A 7,248-nucleotide genomic window follows, 5' to 3' on the forward strand; every position below is an offset into this window, starting at 1 on the left:
TTTTTTCATATTTAGATTTTAAAAATCATGTAAAATTTTGTTTTAATCATAACCGTTTAAATATATTGCTATTTGTTAATATTTTATTTATTTATTTGTGTAATTCCCATTTAACAATGATTTTTTTTTATTTATTATATTTATTTATTTACGTTTGCTTTTCTCTCTTTAGTTTCTTTTAAAAACATTAACAGAATTCGTAATTTAATGGAAAATTCTTTTTACTTTTTGGATGGTTCTGAATGCTTGCGTGTTTGAAATAACGCGTTGCACGCACATTACCCGTCAACGTGCAATCAACAAATAACGTTACACCAAAAGTGTTTTCCACACAAACACATTCTATACGCTCTAGACATTACATTACACACATTGCTCGTTAACACAAGCACACTGGCGCACCACTGTACAAACGCGTATATGTATATACACGCATACATATACCCATACATGCACACATACACACACGCACACACACACACAAATCTAAACACATACTCGCGCACCACCGTGTGGCAATCGCGTTGTCGGTTGCAAAGCAGCCGAATTGCTTTTGGTTTCTTTCTTTTTTTTTTTTTCCTTTTTTGTGTGATTTCTTTTATTTTTTAAAATTTTTTTGGTTTTTCAGTTTCTCAGATTTTTCCTGTGCCTCAATGTAAACGAAAATGACCGAAATTTTTAGTGTTGCGTTGGTTGACGTCGTTCGCTGGATTGATAGTAAACTATTCTTTGCACTTACGTACATATATACATATACATATATATATATATAAGTAAGTGTTAATAGTATGTGTGTGTGCGTATCGGATTGTATGTATGTGTGTATGCATGTATTAAAATGAATATTTGCATTAGTGTGTTTAAGTGCATCTGCAGTGATATGCATATATCTTTCAAAACGGTTTTAACGCTTCAATCTCGCCCTTTGCGAACGTTTTTGTTTTTGTTCATATTTTTCATTCCCTTTACTATTTACAATAATAATTAAATAAAATTAATGACAATAATCTATATCATTACAAACAGAAAAATGTACACAAGTCTCACATATATTTCATTTATTATATTATTTTTGTTTATACATATATATATATATTTAATATTTATATATTTTTGTTCGATACTTTTTTGTTTTTATTTCTATTTCTCATTTGTTTAATTTAAAATAAAAGAAAAAAAATATATATATAGATATAGATATATATATAGATATAACGTAAAATTGATTTACTTCTTTGTTTTTTTTTTTTTTTTTGTCTTCTTCTTTTCTCTTTTAAGCTAAAACTGAAGTATCACGTAAGTACGTTAAAGTCCGGATAACGTTTGTATTTTGTTTTTCAAGTGTGTGAAGAGCGTTTCATGTACGTTCTTAAGCGCGTACTACGTGATAATAATACAAAATATATATTTGAAAAAGAAGACGCGTACGGTTCTGACGTTGAACCGACACTGCCCTAACAGACACTGGCGCTACCAGCGGCCTTTCTAAATAGAATGAGCCCACAAGTTACACAACTACAAATCAAAACATAACTTAACACTCATACATATAAACGTATCGTCTCTCTCGCTCTTTGGTCTATAAAAGAAATTTGATGCGAAGAGTAAAAAATTCTCTTAAAATTTCATTTCTCTCTTTATCTTTTTGAAAATCTGTTAATATCCGCTAGATACGGATAACAGTTTAGCGTGTTGAATATATGGGTAAAACAAAAACAACACAGTTGCACGTGGTTTTCATTTGTTCAATTTTAGTTCGAATATAAAACGAAATATGTACTCCGTCCATTCAGTCCTGTTTTTTATTTATTTCTTTTTTTGTTACTGCTAAAGCAATTTTTGTTTTTGCGTTTTCTTTTTCAATTTTTAACTTCTCCCTCTGCTCTCGAAGGCAACTCTTATCTCGGCATATCTCTGCTTTTGTTTATATGTTCGTATGCAAGTACATCATATATATCTTATATGTATATTCATATATATGCATATATATATATATATATATATGTATTTATGTTTATATATATATATATATATATATATATGCAGTATTATTTATGTTGTTGTTTTGTGTATTGTGTGGTGTTGCGCTGCTGCGTGGGTTTTGCGTCTAATTGCACGCGATATGCCAATGAGATCACAGTGTTTTGTTCCATTCAGTTTTTCATCTTGCTCTTCGTGTGTTGGTTGCTACTATCTTGAACTGTAGGCGCCTCCTACTTTTAGTTTAGACTTTTGTTGTTGACTTTTTCAGTATTGTTGTTATTCAGCATTATTGTAATTGTTGTTTCAAATCAGTTTAGATTTAATGTAGTTTTTATGTTTAAGTGTATCAGTTTATATATATATACTATATATATATATATATATATATATATATGTGTATATATATTTGTATATATGTATATATATATATGTATATATATTTATTAATTTTTTTTTTTTTTTTTTTGCTAATACCTAATTAAAATCCGTGGTACATATGCTAAGTAAAGACAACAATAATAGATGAAAAGATTGTATTATACGAAATTAAAACAGGTTCTTTTATTTTTTATTTTTTTTTTTTTAATATAATTATCATGAGTTCAATATTGAGATAATATTCGTTTGAATATTTCAAGGTTTCTGGGTGATATTTGAAACATATCAAATATTATATGAGTACAGAGGTAAATATATGTATATCTATAACTTTGCCAATGGAAAGTGATAAACAAAAAACGCTAAACTAGAAGCGTTTGTAGAGCATTTTTCTTGAAATTCTAGATTTCGAAGAAAGGAAATTTCTACAATGAAAATTCTTTTGCGAAGTTTCATCTCAAAAAGATTCAAACATTTTCCAGCCACACGAATGCGATACACCATGAAGTAGTGTTTTTGTTTTGCAAAGTCCTTTCAATAATGATAAGATTAAGCTGCCATCGGAAAGTATAGGAAGAAAGCAATTTATTCAATAGAACGAATACTTACTGAAGTGTAAGCTTTGGACTATGTTCAGCCAATTAAATGTTTGAGGCGAAATATATAAAAACGCACTAATATTGCACCAGAAAGGAGTTTTCTAAGCAACACGCTTGTCTTGAAGTGAACCTATCAGAAAATATTCAGCCAGAAGAAGGACTACGCAATGAAATCTTTCGTAAAATAAAATACGTAAAGTTGATGAACCTCTACTAAGTTGTTAGTAGAAGTTCGATTTAATCATGACCGCAGTATAGCGCAGCGTTCGTAGTTTATTTTACGATATTGGTTAAAAAAGAAAAGATTATCATGATTCTTAGTTAAAAGGCAACTTGTTGTTGCCGCCATAGCGTCGCCAATTAAAAAGCTATTGTTAGTTTTCCTCTAGTTTTGCTTTAAAAAACTTACTCATGAAGCAGTACTTAAATCAGAAAATGCGGTAGATATTCGGATGAATTTTTTCCAAAAGTTAAAAACCTATCTATCACCATCTAACATAAATTATTTGAATAGAAAGCAAGCTATTTGTAATTAAGAGATGAAAATTTGTGATTATCACCCATAAAATGCACAGAAGGGATTACTATACCTGTAAGAAGCGCTTGCAACTGCCGACATAAACCAAATTGCTTAGAGTGTTTACCTAGGAAATGTCACATAGTTATGTGCCAGTCGTAACATTCGCCTTCCTCTTAACCGAAAGAAAAGCTAAAGATATAAGAAGTTAAAGGTCTTCTCTTCTTCACATATTTTTTTTTTTTTTTTTTTTTTTTTATTAAAAATAAATAAACATTTTATTAAGAAATACAAAAACGCTTATGCCATGAGACGTTATTCTTGGCTCGAAATAAAATCTTATAGAAGATTGTCCTCATGGGTTGGTTTATTCGTGGTTCGAGGTGGTACGGCACACAACTCTTTTCAAGATGTGATTACAAAGACCTCTGTATTCCTTTTTAAGGACCGACGACTGTGACATCGAAACCGCGACAACAATATTTTTAAAAAATTTTAAAACATAAATTAAGCGATTCAAAAATAAATAGTGGACACTTTCTCCCTAGATAAGAAAATAATGTCTTAGAAGAGTATTAGAAGTTACACCTATCTTACACCCTATCACACTTAAGAGACAGTTTATGTTAAATTTACGTCCACGTGTGTGTAATAGCCAGGGGCAATTAAGATGGACTCGTCTTTTATGATTATTAAAAATCAACCAATTTTCAACTCGCAATAGTAACTTGAATCATTACATAAGTTGGATCACATAGCTCTATTCTTTGGATTTCATAACTTATTATAAAAAGGTAATCATTTAGTTGCCAACAAAGTATAATATCTAACACCCTATAATGCAATTGTAATAGGCGTAAAAAGATCTTCCACAAGGAAAGTAATTTCTCCAAATTTTAATCACGTCAGTCCCATATCAACAGTCCCAAGGCAACTATACCTTTACATGAAAACATAATATAAATTTTAGGAATTTTTTGACGAAAATAAATAAAGAATTTTATTAGCTGAAGCGATGTCACGCGGCTATCGTACGTAATCTCTTTGGTTCTTTATAGACTTAAAGGTGATGCAACTCATGTCAACCAAGTATACTTTCTCTTTATCTCCTACAGCACATGTACTTCAATGTAGTGCATTATGTCTTAGCAGATATATGCTACACCTAGACGAACTAAAGTTATATTCATCGATTTAGAATTACTTTCTGAATAGATTTACTAAATCTGTCCTGTCTCATCTCACGTTGGTATATTTCCGAAATATGTTATATTTTAATGAGATTTACTACGCTAAACATACACTGAGATGTTTTTGCCCAAGCATAAACAAAATTGACAATAGCTTGAATCAGATGTGTTTTACGACCAATCCCCATACAAAACCTTTTTTTTTTTTTTTGGAAAAGTCGCATAGGATCGCATAGGTCGAAGTAATGAGGCCCCTCCCCAAGTAAAGATTCTTATGAAGGCAAGTGTTTGTATGGCAACAAGAGAGAATCTTTCATTTTTTATAATCAAACTAATGAGATGCAAGATTGTATTAGACTTGGAGAATTTTATTAATAGATCGACTAGAGTATTACGTTTTTATTAATTATTTTATTTGAATAAATTAAGTAATTTGTTTATAATCGACAATTTAGCAGATCAAAATCAATATGTATGTATTAATATGTATACATATACATATTAGTAGAATATTATCTTTAGTTGTGATGCAAAAAAAATTTAAATGAACTTTAAAAAGGCAATACAAGGGTCCACGCTCTGCTTTCTGCTAAAATTAAGATTTAATATAAAGGTTCATATAATGCATTCACACGGCTCTTACTTGCCAGTTACAGCACTTTTGGTGCAGGCCGTATTAAGTTTGCGCCGAAATATGTAACGCGCGCAGAAGTGTTTAGCACGTTAAGGACGGCGCAGTTTTTCCTATTTCGCATAAGCATTCGCTTATGAGCCACCGATGGTACACGCCATCCTTAACGTGTTAAGATAGATCTGTTTATTATACTGATTGATACAGAAAATGGTTCAAAACCCTGTTTGCCTGTCTGTCCGCTAGTTGTCAGTCCGTATAAATACGTGTAGAAGTCACAATTTTTTAAAATACCTTGACTTGCTCTGACCCAAGGATGCTGGTGTGGATCGATTCAATTCTTCGACACCTCTTCGTACAACGTGCTATGTTGAAGAATCGTTAAAAATTGAAATTTTCAAAATTTTCCGACAAAACTTGCTCTATAGTAGTATTTTAGTACTCTACGAAAATTGAATCCTTATATTTCGAGGTGAAAACCTTACCGAATTTGGACCCTGTAGGCTTATATTTTGGCTACCAATGCATATAAAGATAAGATAAGATGTTTATAGTGAACACTTGTTCGCGATAGTAATTTGACGTAAAATTGAAATGAATCAAATTTGAAACACATGGATCCATTTCTTGTACTCCTCTCTATATGAGATTTCTCTCTCGTAGAGCTCTTCAGAAAAAGATTTAGTTTTTTATATTTTATTAGAGAATTGTTCCACAATAGCCATTTAGCAAAAAAAAAAAAAAAAAAAAAAAAACAAACAGTAGGGAATTTGAATGACATAGGTTTATTTTTAAGACCCCCACATGCATAAGTGTTATCACGACAAGCAAGCCCTGATATGAAAAAAAAAGCATAATTTCTACTTTTTGTCTGACGGAAAATAATAAAATTGTTGGGAAGTAAATTAAATTTTCTAAACTTGAATACTCCAAGGGCTTGAGGGCTTTCAGAAAAAGTATGTCTTTGCGTGAGAAAAATGTAGAATATTTGACGTATTATTATCAAAACGCGCGAATAATTGTACAAGGTACAGTCGTGTAGGATGCGACCTCAGGACCTTGCCCGTTCCTTCTTGCTTTTATTGTCGCCCCCTTTCACTTAAAGAATATTTGCTGAATTTTTGATCTATGATAAATATGTATTTAACTGTTCGGTAGTTTATGAAATATTGAGCCTTGAACATATCAAAATTCCTTTAATTTCATATTCGCTCAATCCGTGTTTATGTGCACTGAATTGTGAACTTGACTAACACTATCTCTATTATTGGCTTGGAAGTGTTTTAAACGATTATGAGCTGCAGGAAAAACAACAAGCAAATTTTTATTAATCCTGTTGTTTATTCTACTTGGTCCCAAAATCTTGAAATAACTCTCATAAATATTTCCATTGGATATATATATATATATATACATATATATATATATATAGGTATGTATGTATATATACGGCTTATATATTATAAACAAAAATATCCGGCTTTATCGGGGCAGTTTCAAGTGCGCTTTCGTTTTTAATTCACACAAATATATTCGTAGAAAAACTAGATGAAGTGTATTGTGTCACGATCCACAATTAAATACCCTACGCTACTACGCTACAATTATTCATATAAGGCCTTCTCAAATAAGATGTTATATGGGAATTGCTCGGGAAAGTGGTCCATTTTCAATAGCGTTCGTCCTTGCGCCAAAACATGTCTATGTAACCAATTTCGTTAAAACATCTCATGGATTTGTGATTGGTAAGTTAAACACAAGAAATCTAGACGGACAGACAGGCTTTGGATTGGCATAAAGGAAAGGTAAGTCAATCTCAAGTCCTTCTGGGCGTTGCATACATCATTACATTTAATATATCCTTGTACCATAAGTGGTGTAGGGTATAAAATTTACTCGTATTTTAATTTTCCTATATACAGAATATTATAACGGAACAATTGGCAGAGC

The sequence above is a fragment of the Glossina fuscipes genome, unplaced genomic scaffold (assembly GCF_014805625.2).
Source record: "Glossina fuscipes isolate IAEA_lab_2018 unplaced genomic scaffold, Yale_Gfus_2 1, whole genome shotgun sequence".
NCBI classification, from domain to species: Eukaryota; Metazoa; Arthropoda; class Insecta; order Diptera; family Glossinidae; genus Glossina; species Glossina fuscipes.